Here is an 18,464-nt window from a genome sequence, read left to right on the forward strand (position 1 = left end):
TTGCTAGCTCAATGACAATAAGATCAGGGTCGTTTTTCCAATTGGAACGAAGTTCCCTTTTCCCTACACTCTCTCAAAACGTCATTCATTGATCAATGGAACACGAGCAAACGGATCACTTGTTCACAGTGGGGGAATGCAAACTCCAAAATTTGTACTTACCAAGTATTTCAACTATTTCTCTCAAAGGCTGTTCGAAAACTCAACTTTTCGCCAAATCAAAGGAAGACGAGGATTGATTGCTCCCTTTTGAGCACGGGGAAACGAAATCAACAAAATATAGCTTATTACCTCAAGGATGCGCCTCTTAAGAAAAACAGCGACCATCTTTTCAACTTAATACATTATTGGTTTTATTTGCCCAATAGGGCCCTATCTGACGTCACAATTTCTAAGGGAGTACTTGCCGAGGGCATCGTCATGCCTTGGTGCGGATCCTGGTCGCTTTGATGCATGCAGAGGTGGTTGCAGGGTGGGTTGACGGAATGTGGTGTCTTGTGGGTGCCTAGCAGGTGAGCGGATGCTCCGACGCTGCTATCCTAGCAAAATGGCCGCCGGTGCCGCAACGTTGATGAATGGTGCGGATTGCGACGGTCTAGCGGGGGAGCTGCTACTCCGAAACTTGACAAACGGGCCGGTGGGGCCCAAGCGTTGATGAACGGGATGGCTTACAGAGGGTGTCGGTTCAAAGCGGCGATCTTGCAGTCACAGGTCTGGGAATCACGGTATTGCGGCTCAACGATGGAGTATTGTGGGGCACGGCTTTCAATTGTCTGGATGCCGTAGAAAATGGCCGACACTAATACTCCTATCGGTTGGCTGGGAACTTTTCTGTCGAACTTCTAACGGGTCGGACGACCACAATGGCTAGTGGTTTTCCAATCGAGTGCGCAAAATAGCCAACCTTGATGACACCGGAGATTCCTGCGGAAATACCCGGAACTAGTTCCGGAATGATGGAAAAGAAAAAGGCCCTTGATAAGGACCTGGCACATGGCATTAGTCTCCTCCCTATTGTGACGTCACTCTCTCTGTCTATTGACTCATTCTTCTTTTAAACCTTTTAATTACCTTTTTCCGATTTTGCTGATCACAATAAAGATTTTAGCACAATAGCAATTCTTAACAATAGCGAACTCGATTTTTGACGTACTACAATAGAAACACTTATTATATAACTATTTACAATATTTAGTGATAATTTACACCAACCGTACTATTTTCTTCGCCGTACTATTTTAACTGACGTACTATTTTTAAGTTTTAACTTTTTAGCACCTAGGAATTTTTCTATACAAAACACATAATTGAGTTAATAAACTATTTAAACGCCATTTTGGCAACGCTCCCACCTGGAGAAAATTCAGAATTTATCACGCCGCGCACTACTATTTCGTCCAATGGTTCGAACAGAAAAGATGGTTTTTCGATGTCAGCCGAGTAGTTTTAATCTAATTGTTGAACATACGGAGGGCAAACTTCGTACCAAATCCGAAGTTTGACATTTTAAATACCTCCTACCTTGGGGTTGTAGTATCTTGATAATTTACATAACGACCCCTATGAGTGATTTTTTCCAGGGGGGGTATACGCAACGAGGTGCGCCTACCGTTCATGTTTTGTGGGCGTATTCGTTTGGCTCACAACGCTGCTAGGCATCCCGCTGTTTGAGTGTTGAAATGCATCAGCATTTGCTGCCTGGCATGGCCCGCGTTTCGACCTGTGCTGTTTAGGTCGGCCCGCGTGAGAGATGATGCTGTTTGGGCAGGCCCGCCCGAGAGATGATTGTTAGGCGAGCTTTGTTTGTAGTTGACAGCCGTACACCCACTCTGATTTTTTCTGCGTGTTTTCAGTGTCGACTCGACTCAAAGTCGAGTCTAGTACACGACACTGAAGACGGCCTTACAGTTGAGGTCGAAATACGCGTATCTGTCAAAGGATACAAACTCTAGTGGAATTAAATGGTAAAGTACTAAATTTGATTTTTTTTGTTGGAATCAAGATTCGAACCCACAACTAGGATGATGGTGTGCTGGATGCCTGGCGCGTTGGTGTCCTGTGCTAAAGCTGCTGATTTAATAAGGTAGGATACAAGTTTCTTATAAACAAAGCCACTGTGTGTGTTAACATTACTATTCGCCCAGTTATTGCGAATAGAAAGAATTCTCTTCAGCGATTGATTTCCTTTCCTCACCAAATGAAACATCAATCGAAAGAATTTGATCACCATTCTTTCTCGTAGAGGAAATAACAGAACTTAGCCCACAAAACAAAGCCCTAGCGCATTAAAAAGATTTCAGGGGAGAGAAATTGATCGACATCGGTCCTAAAGCCCTGTCCTAATTTTAGTACCAAACGCTTAAGTTTAAGCCAGAAATGCATGTTTACTCAATTTTTAAATGGTTTTCATTGGTTTAATCCCAAAAACATTTTTAACGGTTTTTGAAATTTTGTCACACCCCTTGGCTTAAACTCAAATTTTTGGGTATATTTTGATTTTCGTGTCCCTTCCGAAATGTCAGATAGGAACAACCCCAGTGTTAAAACTAAAAGCCCTGTGGCATTTTTGTAGAGAAAGTGAACGTCAAACATGATCAAAACTGTCAAGATTCATATTTGAAACCATTTTTAAAATTAAAGTTTAAATATGTTATAGTCGTTATTTGAGCTGGAAAAATTGCTAATGTAGTTGCAAGAACATGCTCTTTCGTATTGTAAAGTAAAAACAAGAATTCATTAAACATTTTAGGACCCAATTGAACTGGTATTAAATAATTAAGCTTAAACACTGTAACTTTGAAATTCAAATTTTAAACAATAAATATATTAATTTTTGGGGGGTGGGGGGTGGAGTGGCTGTTGAATTCACAGGATATTATAGGATGTGCACATTTAATTTCACCTGATTACCACGTTTTGCGGGCTTACTCGACCTCTGGGTGTTCTGATGTCGGTAACTTCGTGCCTGGGCCACCTTAAGCCGGATCTGGACGCCTTCGTTCCGCTCAATTTCGCACTTGGATGACGAGACGACTCCACTATTTCGGCACTGGTATCGGCGGTTGCACTCACGACACGGTTAGGAATTTAGTTCCTGAATAGATTAAAATTGAGGTTTTAGGTCTTAAACGAACCGACCATTAGAAATTTAGTTACCAAAAGATCTGTTTCCTTGGCCTGCATATCCTTTTTATACGCTTAGGATGATGCAGCAAAACCCATGGGTGGAACATTTCCCGGGAGGTAAATATTTGTTTCTGCACAGTTGGTACAAGGCGCCATGATGCAGTGCATAAGGAAGGAATGATGATGTAGGGTTTTATAGGACGGGGATTTGAATTCAAATATTTAAATTATTTTTATTTACAAATTGTTTTTATTTTTGGATTTAATTAGTTTTTATATTAAGGGTAACTGGTATCGAAGGATAGGGGGAAAGGGAATATATTTACATATTAAGATATTTACATTTAAACTAGGGTTAAAGCATAATTATTTACAAATTTACGAGTATTTACAAAATTATGAAAATATAAACAAAGTATGAATATTTACAAAAAAAAAAAGAAAATATATATAAAAAAGAAAAAGAAAAAATACAAAAAAGCAAATCTGGATTGTGACCTATCACATAGGTAACAATCCCCAAAACTACAAAATTGATCATCATTTATAAATAGCAAACAGTTGCACCTTAAGCGCCGCCAACACATTTTCAATCGGAAGGATTTTGGCGCGCTCGAACGAACTCTCAAAACGTCATTCATTGATCAATGGAACACGAGCAAACGGATCGCTTGTTCACAGTGGGGGAATGCAAACTCCAAAATTTGTACTTACCAAGTATTTCAACTATTTCTCTCAAAGGCTGTTCGAAAACTCAACTTTTCGCCAAATCAAAGGAAGACGAGGATTGATTGCTCCCTTTTGAGCACGGGGAAACGAAATCAACAAAATATAGCTTATTACCTCAAGGATGCGCCTCTTAAGAAAAACAGCGACCACCTTTTCAACTTAATACATTATTGGTTTTATTTGCCCAATAGGGCCCTATCTGACGTCACAATTTCTAAGGGAGTACTTGCCGAGGGCATCGTCATGCCTTGGTGCGGATCCTGGTCGCTTTGATGCATGTAGAGGTGGTTGCAGGGTGGGTTGACGGAATGTGGTGTCTTGTGGGTGCCTAGCAGGTGAGCGGATGCTCCGACGCTGCTATCCTAGCAAAATGGCCGCCGGTGCCGCAACGTTGATGAATGGTGCGGATTGCGACGGTCTAGCGGGGGAGCTGCTACTCCGAAACTTGACAAACGGGCCGGCGGGGCCCAAGCGTTGATGAACGGGATGGCTTACAGAGGGTGTCGGTTCAAAGCGGCGATCTTGCAGTCACAGGTCTGGGAATCACGGTATTGCGGCTCAACGATGGAGTATTGTGGGGCACGGCTTTCAATTGTCTGGATGCCGTAGAAAATGGCCGACACTAATACTCCTATCGGTTGGCTGGGAACTTTTCTGTCGAACTTCTAACGGGTCGGACGACCACAATGGCTAGTGGTTTTCCAATCGAGTGCGCAAAATAGCCAACCTTGATGACACCGGAGATTCCTGCGGAAATACCCGGAACTAGTTCCGGAATGATGGAAAAGAAAAAGGCCCTTGATAAGGACCTGGCACATGGCATTAGTCTCCTCCCTATTGTGACGTCATTCTCCCTGTCTATTGACTCATTCTTCTTTTAAACCTTTTAATTACCTTTTTCCGATTTTGCTGATCACAATAAAGATTTTAGCACAATAGCAATTCTTAACAATAGCGAACTCGATTTTTGACGTACTACAATAGAAACACTTATTATATAACTATTTACAATATTTAGTGATAATTTACACCAACCGTACTATTTTCTTCGCCGTACTATTTTAACTGCCGTACTATTTTTAAGTTTTAACTTTTTAGCACCTAGGAATTTTTCTATACAAAACACATAATTGAGTTAATAAACTATTTAAACGCCATTTTGGCAACGCTCCCACCTGGAGAAAATTCAGAATTTATCACGCCGCGCACTACTATTTCGTCCAATGGTTCGAACAGAAAAGATGGTTTTTCGATGTCAGCCGAGTAGTTTTAATGTAATTGTTGAACATACGGAGGGCAAACTTCGTACCAAATCCGAAGTTTGACATTTTAAATACCTCCTACCTTGGGGTTGTAGTATCTTGATAATTTACATAACGACCCCTATGAGTGATTTTTTCCAGGGGGGGTATACGCAACGAGGTGCGCCTACCGTTCATGTTTTGTGGGCGTATTCGTTTGGCTCACAACGCTGCTAGGCATCCCGCTGTTTGAGTGTTGAAATGCATCAGCATTTGCTGCCTGGCATGGCCCGCGTTTCGACCTGTGCTGTTTAGGTCGGCCCGCGTGAGAGATGATGCTGTTTGGGCAGGCCCGCCCGAGAGATGATTGTTAGGCGAGCTTTGTTTGTAGTTGACAGCCGTACACCCACTCTGATTTTTTCTGCGTGTTTTCAGTGTCGACTCGACTCAAAGTCGAGTCTAGTACACGACACTGAAGACGGCCTTACAGTTGAGGTCGAAATACGCGTATCTGTCAAAGGATACAAACTCTAGTGGAATTAAATGGTAAAGTACTAAATTTGATTTTTTTTTGTTGGAATCAAGATTCGAACCCACAACTAGGATGATGGTGTGCTGGATGCCTGGCGCGTTGGTGTCCTGTGCTAAAGCTGCTGATTTAATAAGGTAGGATACAAGTTTCTTATAAACAAAGCCACTGTGTGTGTTAACATTACTATTCGCCCAGTTATTGCGAATAGAAAGAATTCTCTTCAGCGATTGATTTCCTTTCCTCACCAAATGAAACATCAATCGAAAGAATTTGATCACCATTCTTTCTCGTAGAGGAAATAACAGAACTTAGCCCACAAAACAAAGCCCTAGCGCATTAAAAAGATTTCAGGGGAGAGAAATTGATCGACATCGGTCCTAAAGCCCTGTCCTAATTTTAGTACCAAACGCTTAAGTTTAAGCCAGAAATGCATGTTTACTCAATTTTTAAATGGTTTTCATTGGTTTAATCCCAAAAACATTTTTAACGGTTTTTGAAATTTTGTCACACCCCTTGGCTTAAACTCAAATTTTTGGGTATATTTTGATTTTCGTGTCCCTTCCGAAATGTCAGATAGGAACAACCCCAGTGTTAAAACTAAAAGCCCTGTGGCATTTTTGTAGAGAAAGTGAACGTCAAACATGATCAAAACTGTCAAGATTCATATTTGAAACCATTTTTAAAATTAAATTTTAAATATGTTATAGTCGTTATTTGAGCTGGAAAAATTGCTAATGTAGTTGCAAGAACATGCTCTTTCGTATTGTAAAGTAAAAACAAGAATTCATTAAACATTTTAGGACCCAATTGAACTGGTATTAAATAATTAAGCTTAAACACTGTAACTTTGAAATTCAAATTTTAAACAATAAATATATTAATTTTGGGGGGGGGGGGGGAGTGGGTGGTGAATTCACAGGATATTATAGGATGTGCACATTTAATTTCACCTGATTACCACGTTTTGCGGGCTTACTCGACCTCTGGGTGTTCTGATGTCGGTAACTTCGTGCCTGGGCCACCTTAAGCCGGATCTGGACGCCTTCGTTCCGCTCAATTTCGCACTTGGATGACGAGACGACTCCACTATTTCGGCACTGGTATCGGCGGTTGCACTCACGACACGGTTAGGAATTTAGTTCCTGAATAGATTAAAATTGAGGTTTTAGGTCTTAAACGAACCGATTATTAGAAATTTAGTTACCAAAAGATCTGTTTCCTTGGCCTGCATATCCTTTTTATACGCTTAGGATGATGCAGCAAAACCCATGGGTGGAACATTTCCCGGGAGGTAAATATTTGTTTCTGCACAGTTGGTACAAGGCGCCATGATGCAGTGCATAAGGAAGGAATGATGATGTAGGGTTTTATAGGACGGGGATTTGAATTCAAATATTTAAATTATTTTTATTTACAAATTGTTTTTATTTTTGGATTTAATTAGTTTTTATATTAAGGGTAACTGGTATCGAAGGATAGGGGGAAAGGGAATATATTTACATATTAAGATATTTACATTTAAACTAGGGTTAAAGCATAATTATTTACAAATTTACGAGTATTTACAAAATTATGAAAATATAAACAAAGTATGAATATTTACAAAAAAAAAAAGAAAATATATATAAAAAACAAAAAGAAAAAATACAAAAAAGCAAATCTGGATTGTGACCTATCACATAGGTAACAATCCCCAAAACTACAAAATTGATCATCATTTATAAATAGCAAACAGTTGCACCTTAAGCGCCGCCAACACATTTTCAATCGGAAGGATTTTGGCGCGCTCGAACTGACAAATCCTCCGTTGTGGTGAAACTTCTTCCGTCGACGTGATGTTGAACTGTTTTCAAAAACAGTCGAGATAAAAGCCGAGTCGGCAGAGCAATGACAGTCAGTTCGTTCAAAACATCGCTTGAGAAGTCCAACCGGCGAACTCCAGATTGGTGCTGCGAAGTCAATATATCATATCGATCATTCGGTGATCTATCCGGATCATATGCTTGCTAACAACAGGCATGTTGATACACTTTCAGTTCATCTATGTCCGGTAGAACCGATATCACATCCCCAAAACTACAAAATTGATTATCATTTAGCAAACAGTTGCACCTTAAGCACCGCCAACACATTTTCAATCGGAAGTATTTTGGCGCGCTCGAACTGACAAATCCTCCGTTGTGGTGAAACTTCTTCCGTCGACGTGATGTTGGACAGTTTTCTAAAACAGTCGAGATTGTAACGTCGTAGAAGATTCGGATCGACAATATACACGAACGCGTCCGCTCTTTCATTCGTCTGCAATACAACTGCCTCTTCGTTCTTTATTTCCGGATTCGTACACAAAGGTATCACACACAAGCAAGGTAGATAGAAATACAAAGGTATGATATGAAATGGTAAGCTCAAGTATTAAGGTCGATGTTCACTTGGCAAGGTTAATATATATGGAAACTTGGGGTCTGTCCCATTTGGGGAATTAAATTGAAATCGAACTTAAATTTGACAGTTCGAAAATTATTTCCCCTCCAATTTATTAATGAACTGTCAAATTTGATTTTTCCTTGGTCCAATTCACTAACGTTGTCGGAAGTGTTTAGCTCATAAGTAGAAGTTAAAGCATGAAACATTATTAATAACAAATTATTACAATATGAGCAGTAATTTCAGAAGTTATTATTAATAATACCGATGTATTGTTGTTTATCTTTTGAGTAATAACTGATTCCCGCAGGAGCGCGGAATCTGGTGCTCCGTAACGTCCTAAATTTAAAACCAAAAAATACGATCTGGTTGAGACCTTGAAGTTATGCTCTCTGCGTTTTTTCGTTGCGGTAAAATCTCATCTTGATATATCTTTGTTAAGTCTACCTATCTCAAGTGGTATTCTTTATTTTACCTTATAATTTTGGTAGCCTTTATTTGTTCGGACCTATACTGTATACGAGATTTCAGTGCTTTAAATACTGGGTGCCATAGGTACAGAAGGGGTACCCAGAACTATGGACTAATTAATATTTTTTTTCTTTGCAGCATATAAAAATCTTTACCTTTCTTGAATGTCTTTTCGAGTTTTAGCAATATGTTTGAAATGGCCAGTAACCCACTTTTCAACCATTATTTCAGTTGGAATCAATGAACAAAACTATAGAATACAATATTTTAATTAACTTGAAATACTTTATGACTCTCAATCCTCATATATATCTAAATGAAAATTTGAATTTTAATAGTAGAATCATTAGAAATTGAATTCGTTAGCTCAAACCACTTCCCACTTTTATGAATAAAAAAACTTGCAAAAATAGTTGATTTCATGTTGTTATATTGGATTTAAAGGAATATGACATAATTTGAGATTCTTGTTCAGTTGAAAATTTCGGCGAATGAATTCCATCACAAAAGCTTCAGTAATTCCTTTGGAATATTATTGCTGAAACTTTCATCTCGGGGAATTTTGCAAAATATTTCAAATAACTAATAAAACCCATAGCACGTATTTTTTTACAAGAGACGTGGAGCTTAACGTTAAAAGTCAAATATTTTGAGACGAGAAGTTGAACGTTTCATTTTTTTCTTTGTTTCAAAGTTATTTATTTTTGACATCTTTAAAAAATGTTTTTTCACCATCACACAATAATTTGATGCCTGGAATATTCAAATCTATGACTGGATACATTAATTTTGTTGTGAATTGAATAACAAGATTTAATAACTTCCACATGTTGTTATACATAAAGTGCAGTTTAGCTGTCCAGATTACATTGAAATTCGCTGGTTCCGATATAATGAGCTTAGTGTGTGGAGAGAACCCTAGAGTAGTTCCTGATAGTTTCCTTTAAGTAACCTCTGGAGAAATCACTAGAATTATTGAAGTATTTACTTGAGAAATCCGTAAAGAAATACATGAAGAACCCGTGCAATAGTGACGTAAGAATATCTGAAGGCATCTCTGGAGACTCAAATTTTGCACAAGGATTAATTCACGAGGAAAAAAGAAATTAGCATTTTGATGACTTTAGAGAACTTCCAGTAAAAAAAAGAGACTTTTTAGAGGCCTTCATTGAAATAAAGACCAAGTATTTTCAGAGACCTGCTACCAGCTCTGAATTTTGTTGGTATGGTAAAGCATGACCAGTTTCAACCGAATCGACGTCGTAGGCACTAATTTCTCAAAATCATCCGATAATCCCAGCTGGGTGGATCAGCCAATGCTTCTATCCATTTTGAGTTATGTTTACAGCTTATCTCCTATTATTGTGATTAGTCGCTGGCCGGAAACTCCTTTAAGATTTTTGGCCAAGGCCAATTCGGTTGACTTGTGCATTTCATAGAAGTTCCATGAGGGAACCACTCTAGCCGGCTTGTCCTCTTGTATACACTATCTGATTACAAACTGCAGCCAAAAGCGGAGCCTACGGGAGGAAGAAAATCGATTTCCTCCTCTTTATAATACCATCTGGTAAAAATAATGTTGCATTCCACCCAGCACTTGCTTGCAGTCATTGAGTGGAGAAAATGGCAAAAATAGTTCTGGCCGAACAATTTTTCTGTCGTTTTACTCACTTGTGTTGATTTTCGAACTGATTTTATTCTGTTTAGGCAGCCGGAAGATCCTCCCGATGGTTGTCGCGTAAATGACCTCAGTGGAATCAAAACTGTATAAACAACCGATTAGGATCGAGAGAATAATCACCAATCTGTCAAAAATAAGTCTACTCCAGAGCAGACTTATTTTTGACAGATCGAAATCGGAGGGGAAATAATTTTCGAACTGTCAAATTTAAGTTCGATTTCAATTTAATTCGCCAAATGGGACAGACCCTTAGAGATACTACATTCCTCTTTTTCTTTACATTAGATGATCGTGTTCATAGAATATTGTGCATCCTGATAAAATTCAGAAAAAGAACTTCGCTCAATTTCCTCTTCTTTATCAACGAACTTAAGGTAACACACGATAGACTCATCGTGGCATCCATGAAAAATCTATGTTCAAACTATCGTTGAAAAGAAAATATTTCTGTTTTATATCATATCGGTCATTCGGTGATCTATCGGATCATATGCTTGCTGATAACAGGCATGTTGATATACTTTCAGTTCATCTCTGTCCGGTAGAACCGATATCACATCCCCAAAACTACAAATTTGATCATCGTTTATGGATAGCAAACAGTTGCACCTTAAGCACCGCCAACACATTTTCAATCGGAAGGATTTTGGCGCGCTCGAATTGACAAATCCTCCGTTGTGGTGAAACTTCTTCCGTCGACGTGATGTTGGACTGTTTTCAAAAACAGTCGAGATAAAAGCCGAGCCGGCAGAGCAATGACAGTTAGTTCGTTCAAAACTTCGCTTCGGAAGTCCAACCGGCGAACTCCAGATTGGTGCTGCGAAGTCAATAATCGTTGAAGTGCGAAGGCCGTTTCATTTGACGTCTTGGTCGCAAACTAGCTTCATCAGTCGCTCTATCCGAAGTTGTCGATGGTTCATGCAGCTGTTGAGTTTCGGAATCGTCATCAGCCTCATTCGTTTCGTCCCTGGTATCGCCAGCTTCGTTTTGTACAGTTTCGGCTGGGTAGAGTTTCTTTAGATGAGAAATATTACGATGAATGATCCGTCCGGATTCTGTTGATTTCAGAGTTACATCAGAACCCTTACGACTAATCACAATGTAAATACTCCTCCGAATCAAAAGTCGTTGATAGTTTGGAATCCTTCTGAATGCGCTTGATAACTACCTTATCCCCTTCTTCAAGATCATCCGTTTTGGCTCCTCGTCGTTTGTCGCTGTACTCCGCTCCCTTCAACTTTTTCATATGATCACGGTCACGAATTTCCTCTAATATGTGCTCGTCTTTCATCATCAACCCCGGCAACTTGTCTTTGAGTTTCCTTCCTTGTTGTTTCATGACTTATTTTTAATCTTTTACCAATTTAACGATTCAGCCTTTCCACTTCACCGTTGGCTTGTGGCCAATAGGGTGTAGTTTTCAAGTGATCAATGCCAAACTGCTTACAGAAATCGTAAAATTCAGAGCTAATGAACTGTGGTCCATTATCTGTTTTGATTGATTCCGGCATTCCGAATCGGCAGAATGTTTCATGCAAAGCTTTCACTGTGAGGTGTGCCGTGATTTGTTTCATTATAATAACCTCTGCAAAGCGACTGAAGTAATCGATGATTACGAGGAGATTATGACCCGATGGTAACGGCCTAACAAAATCAATTGCAAGATTAGCCCATTGTTTTGTAGGAATCTTAGTACAAATGATTGGTTCTGGAGGATCACAAGTCGCCACCAGAGTACACGCTTTACATCGTTTTACGTAATTCTCTACTTGTCGATCCATTTTCGGCCACCAAACTTTTTGACGGAGTCTCCGTTTCATGGTGACCATTCCCGGATGAGATTCGTGAGCAACTTCGATTACTCGATCTCGCAGTTTATCTGGGATTATTAACCGATCTCCTCTCAACAAAAAGTTTTCAACCACGCACAGCTCGGAGCTGAATGGCTTATACTCCTTTGTTTCTTCATTCCATGCTCCAGCTTCCAAACATTTTATAACTTTTTGTATAACTTCGTCTTTGAGAACTTCTTCCTCTACTTCTCGAACTGTAACTGCCTTTGGGAACCCTGTCAGAACCAGTTGGTAAATACATGTCTCGTTGGAACCTTTGAAGTCAACAGGATTTATTACCGCCAGCCTTGAAAGAGCATCAGCTAAGTTACTGGAACCTGGCTCGTACACTACATCGTAGGAATAGCTCTGCAAACGCATTACCCATCGCTCTATTCTAGCGCAAGGTTTTGCTCTATCCTTGAATAGAAAATGTAACGGTTTGCAGTCTGTTACGAGTCTGAAATGTTTCCCCAGTGAATAGAGTTGAAATCTGTCAACCGCCCAAACCAGAGCCAGCGCTTCTCTTTCGGTCTGGAAATACTTTCTTTCGGTATCCGTTAAAGCCTTGCTAGCAAACGAAATTATTCGTGTCGTACCCTTCTTGTCTTGTTGTAATAATACCGCCCCCAAACCTGTTGGACTTGCGTCTGCAATAACAATACATAGGTCTTGGGGATCGTAGTATCCCAGAAATGGTGTACGACAGAGTGACAATTTAATATCCTCAAATGCCCGACGATGTTCAGCTTGCCATTTGAATTTTTCTCCAGTTCGAAGTAGATTTCTAAGCGGCTCTGTCCTATCCGCCAAAGTTGGTATGAATCGACCTACGTACGTTACCAACCCCAAAAAACTTCTTAGCTCGCTGACGTTGGCTGGTTCTCTAAATGATTTGATTGCTGTAATCTTGCTCTCCGTTGGTCTAATTCCTTCGCTTGATAACTCGTGACCCAAAAATTCTAGACGATCAGTATTGAAAACACATTTCTTCTCGTTCAATAGAATACCATAATGCTGTAAGCGAGTCATGAGTTGTGTCAACCTTGCATCGTGTTCGTTTTGTGTTCGACCAGTCACCAGAATATCGTCCAAATACACCACTACTCCGTCAAGTCCTGCTACGATCGATTCCATAGCCTTCTGGAATAACTCAGGGGCGCAACTAATTCCAAACATCAGACGTTTGAATCTAAACACATGGACAATCAAGCAAACAAATTTGATTTTTAGAAGAATAACAAAACAATAATCTACTGAAAAAAAAGTATCGAATAAAACAACATTTTGATCAATCGGAAAGTCAGAAATCTTTATTTAAAAACCGTTCTCGTATCACTTTACCTGAAAAGACCTTGCTTTGTAATGAAGGTCGTTATTCCCCTGGAACGCTCGGATATTTCGACCTGGTGGTACGCCTCTTTTATGTCGAGTTTCGAAAATCGGGTTGCTCCGGTAATTCCCCCGAAAAGCTCTTCCACAATCGGTAATGGATGCGTTTCCCTGATGATGGCTTGATTTGCCCGGCGCATGTCTACGCAGAGACGAATTTCCCCGTTATCTTTCAAGATTGGTACAATAGGAGAGACCCAGGCAGAAGACTCGTCCACTTGCTCGATGATATCTTGATTTAGTAGGTACTGTAGCTTTTCGGCAATTTTATCCTCTAGAGCAAACGGTGCTCGCCGGTATGACTGTTGTACAGCTTTAACGTTCGGGTCAATCGGGATCTCCACTAAAATGCCTTTAATTTTTGGAAACGGTGTAGCATGCTGGTGGATTGCTGCCACTCCGTACCCAATTTTCAACACTTTAAGTTGTTTCGCAGTTTCGTCTCCAAGTAAGCATTGCTTTCCGTTTTCTGCAATATAGAACACGGCCTCCACCTTGTGTTCTTCTGCTTCAATTTCTGCTGAAAACATCCCAATCATACTCAAGGGACAATCTGAGCCATATGCTTTGAACGTACGATCAACTTTTTGGTTGAACTTCACCTTTGCTCCAGCTTTCTGAAGATTCACCCTAGTCTGTCGATCAGTTTATAACCATCATTCTCCATAAATTCCGTTAATGTCTCACGTTTTCCTAGTGAATCCGGAACTCGTCCCATTTCACTATCAGTTATATACCACATAACTCAAACAACTTCGTTTTGTAATCAAAATCTATTCTTTTTAACGTTAGACAGCTCATAAATTAAATTTGCTTAAATGACTTACCGTTAAGCAGGTATCGAGGTTTCAATCTCTTGAAAATAATACTCACTCTGGGTTACATCAAACCGCTACTGCAAACAAATCCTTTGTATACACTATCTTCTGTTTTAAAATCATATTATAAATATTTTTTTTTTTTTGTAGTTGAAATGCATCGCATAAGAATTTCTCTTTTTTTCTGTCTTCTGTTTTCATCAACCAGCGCTTTTCACATCCACACCAAACCATTTGCTTTTCATCAATCGTTGATTATTTTTCACCGTGTTATTCACTAATGCATATGTGCTAATATTTCACGAGCGCTTTCTTTCAATACTCGCGTACTCTGGGATAACGCCCTAAAAGCCATTGGTAGCCACGTGTGTAGCTCGTTGTTTATGAGCAAATGAATGAATAAGCATCCAAACCAACATCACAGGCAGCTAGAAAATGATCCTTTTATCACCATAGCGTTGTTAAATAACTTGTAAAACCATTCAAATGCTCAGAAACAACGAGCTACACACATGGTTACCAATGGCTTTTAGGGCGAGATCATATGTTATGCGAGAATAGATGCTGCACAAATACTATTACTCTAACTTTGCATCTTTCAACTTTTTTTTTGTGCTGCCCTTCTGAATGAATCCACACTTCCTCCACCAATACTATTACGTTAACCTCACAACTTTTTCCATCTGCTGCCTCTCCACTGCCACCTCCACATCCATCTGCTGCCTGAATTACTCCACACTCAAACATCCAATTATGTCATATCATTGCCACCGGAATCCGACGTTGTCTGCATTCTGGCTCCCAACCAGTTTTTTTTTCTGGTTTTCAAACCAGTACCAACACCAATGCACTTCAACTCACGCAGCCTCCCCAACCTTTCAAAGCCATCCACTCATAATCAAGCCGACCCAACCAGCCCAGCTCCAAATTTAATAGCCGCCATATTGGCACTTTCTGAAAATTCACTGAAAATGCACTTTCTCTTCGAATTTCTAAATTATCTTCAACTCACCCACCTTTCCGGTTACAACAACCAGTAGCTTACACTTTTTTCCAACAAAACAACGCAAAATCTTAAATCAAACGCGAAATGATTTTTCCTCGTACGCCAATGTAACGTCGTAGAAGATTCGGATCGACAATATACACGAACGCGTCCGCTCTTTCATTCGTCTGCAATACAACTGCCTCTTCGTTCTTTATTTCCGGATTCGTACACAAAGGTATCACACACAAGCAAGGTAGATAGAAATACAAAGGTATGATATGAAATGGTAAGCTCAAGTATTAAGGTCGATGTTCACTTGGCAAGGTTAATATACCGGGTACCCCCGTTGGTTTGACCACATTTAGTCTGAACACTTTTTAATTTGTACCCCGCTAATTTGCACATCGTTCATATTAAAAATGGTTCAAACGTCATTTAGCTCTTGGAACGGAGTGAAGTGAAATGGAACGCTGCGAAACGGAACGCAGAATCAAAACAAAACAGCCAAAGGGGTAACCAGATACACGTTTCTAGGGTGACTAGATGTTCAAATTAAAAACGAACCCCGATGGTTTGCATGAGGTACCGTTCAAATTAACGGGGGTGTACGGTATATGGAAACTTAGAGATACTACAGAGATAAAAGCCGAGCCGGCAGAGCAATGACAGTTAGTTCGGTCAAAATTTCGCTTCGGAAGTCCAACTGGCGAACTCCAGATTGGTGCTGCGAAATCAATATTATATCGTTATATCTATCACAGATAACAGATGTTGAAGTCCGATTGTAGAAATGTGTAAGACAATTAACGGTCATTTTGAATGGCAACACAAGTAGCAACTTAGTGGTGGCGTTGTCATCGCTAAGTTCCCATGACGATGTCAGTGGTGAATATGAAATATTTCAAGACACTGATATTCACCACTGATTGACGCAATTCACTGTGTGGCGGCGCTAATGATTGCAAGGAGTTTCAATTTGAATATTTACACAGGTTTTCAGAAAATTTTTGTTCTAGCATAAACATCTGTTATCTGTGTATCTATCAAGTTAATATCACTTTTAGCTATCCATTTTGCTGTTCGCATTTGACGTGCAAATCTGGTTGAACTTGGCTTCAAATGCGGTAACATAAAGTAATCAAAGAATACTTAGCAACCATGACCTATATCAACGCCAACCTAGCATAGAAAATCAAACTTTGACTTCGCCTTCCTTGTGAAAAATCTTACCGCATTTGGTGTTCCCGCATTTGCTATTTGCGTTTCAAACGCACACAGTAATACTATAATTTGCTAAGCTTTTTTCGCCTGCTTGGGATGTTGTCCCGTACAAGCAAAGTGGAAATTTCTTTGACAGAATTGATTAAATATATTTCAATAGCTACATTTGAAATGACATTTCTTTACAACTAAATAGTGTGATCTAAAAAAAATATTTATTTGGCCATTTTTGAAAAAAAAAAATCCCAAGATATTCGAACATTTTTCTATTCAGACGCATAGTGCTCAGAACACTTCAAATGATTTAAATATATTCATACAGCTGTCAACCGGTCAGAGGACTATTTCTTTAATGCATAATAGGTTTATGAAAAATACAAAACAATAATATAATTAATTAATACAAATATAATGTATAAAATAAATGCATTTCAATTTAAGTTAATGATTCATTCAAATTTAAGTTTTGAACAAACTAAAACTTCCCGGTCAACCATTTCTTTATGTCGAGCTTTAAAGACGCTCATATAACAAATCGATAGCGATCGTCATCGATTCATAAAGAAATTTAACGCTCATTAAGTAGCATCGTGAAATGTTGATACAGATTTTTATCAAAATTTCGAGACCAAAATCTCCTACTTTATCGACTTGCTAAAAAAAATTGATCGTGAACCAAAACATTTGTGGGGTTCTACACGTACTTTGTCAATTTGTTTATGTTTATGATGAACTTTTTTGTCACTTTTTTAAATTGAGATTTGAACTCTAATGATACGGGAAATCGGAGGATACTTACCAACTAAGCCAAACTGTATTCCTTAACTATAAGGGTGGTAGAAAGTATTCATAAACTATTGATTCATTTGCAGTTCAATACAGGGGAAGAGTTGGCCTCAAGAATAGCCAGAACTCTAGCTGCAGGCATGCTCACTGCCGAAAAATATTTGTAATAATACCTACTGGTTAAATAGCATCCTTCGGGTAATACGAAAGGCGATAATCCGTAATGCTTTGGATCTGAAAAGAATAATTTAAAAGAGTCGAGGATCATCATTGGTCTCAAATAGTTTGATCTTTGCAAAATCAAAACATCGAAACCTGTCATACGATGTACCAGAATATCTTTACGCTGATTTACGAAATGATATTGAAAAGAGTGATAAAGGTACCTCGATACCAAGCTTAGTTTTTCGTTGTCATTTTATGACGTTACTTTGGCATCATTCGTGACACATTTTCCGATGAATATTCATAAAGGTAACTGAAGTTCCACCGATAAAAGATGATTGAACGAAATTTAGTACCGTTTCGTTGAAGATTAAATCGTATTAAATAAATTAAAATTTTATATCGTATGCTTGATAAAGGAAGTTACTTATGAAGTGTTATGGATCGATGAAGATACATAAATAAACGTAACAAAATTATCAATAAAGTAAAAACGACAGAAATCTATATTATTGGATAAAGATATTTAAAGTAGCGCATAAGCCATTTTACGGAGCCTGGTCAAATGACAGGAGACCTGGGATTTTTCAATCATCGTCGTCAGTTTTCGCGATGATGATGGTTGATGACTGTGCGCATTTCTAGCGTAGCTTTTCATCCAGGCGAAAACTTAAATGGAGAAAAATTATTAAAATATTTCTGATCACAAAAGTGCTTTTTAATGTGCAATATAGGTAACAACGAGGTAGCTGATACAATAACTAGGTGTAATGTTGCAGTAACGAACATTTTTGGATCTCATTTATGTCATTTTCTCCATGTCCTCGTTTGGTAAGATGAGGCGTTGTTGAAAATCACGCTCCATTTAATCCCAGGTCTCCTGTCAATTGACGCCGTTTCGGCGATCAGCTGTTCCGAAACGTCTCGTAAAATGGCTCATAGGATGGTTGACCGGGTTATTATGAAGTTAGATTAAGGTGAAGATGCATCGAAGCCAAACCTCAAATTTTCAAGAACACAAATCAAGAGAACTATTGCAATTTTAGAGATAACTTTCC

The 18,464-nt window shown here is 39.0% G+C and overlaps 3 long non-coding RNA genes across 3 annotated transcripts; all 3 read right to left on the bottom strand.

Annotated features, from left to right (window-relative positions):
* Positions 1–336: 336 nt before the first annotated feature.
* Positions 337–1,630, bottom strand: LOC110676424. Its single transcript, XR_002500371.1, has 2 exons — positions 1,072–1,630; positions 337–986 (listed from the first exon to the last, which is right to left on the bottom strand). It is a non-coding gene; the product is annotated as an uncharacterized LOC110676424 (long non-coding RNA).
* Positions 1,631–4,014: 2,384 nt separating this feature from the next.
* Positions 4,015–5,167, bottom strand: LOC110676425. Its single transcript, XR_002500372.1, has 2 exons — positions 4,750–5,167; positions 4,015–4,664 (listed from the first exon to the last, which is right to left on the bottom strand). It is a non-coding gene; the product is annotated as an uncharacterized LOC110676425 (long non-coding RNA).
* A 3,538-nt stretch (positions 5,168–8,705) lies between these two features.
* LOC110676420 lies at positions 8,706–10,373 on the bottom strand. Its single transcript, XR_002500367.1, has 2 exons — positions 10,195–10,373; positions 8,706–10,043 (listed from the first exon to the last, which is right to left on the bottom strand). It is a non-coding gene; the product is annotated as an uncharacterized LOC110676420 (long non-coding RNA).
* Between the last annotated feature and the right edge of the window lie 8,091 nt (positions 10,374–18,464).

This window comes from Aedes aegypti, chromosome 2 (assembly GCF_002204515.2).
Source record: "Aedes aegypti strain LVP_AGWG chromosome 2, AaegL5.0 Primary Assembly, whole genome shotgun sequence".
NCBI classification, from domain to species: Eukaryota; Metazoa; Arthropoda; class Insecta; order Diptera; family Culicidae; genus Aedes; species Aedes aegypti.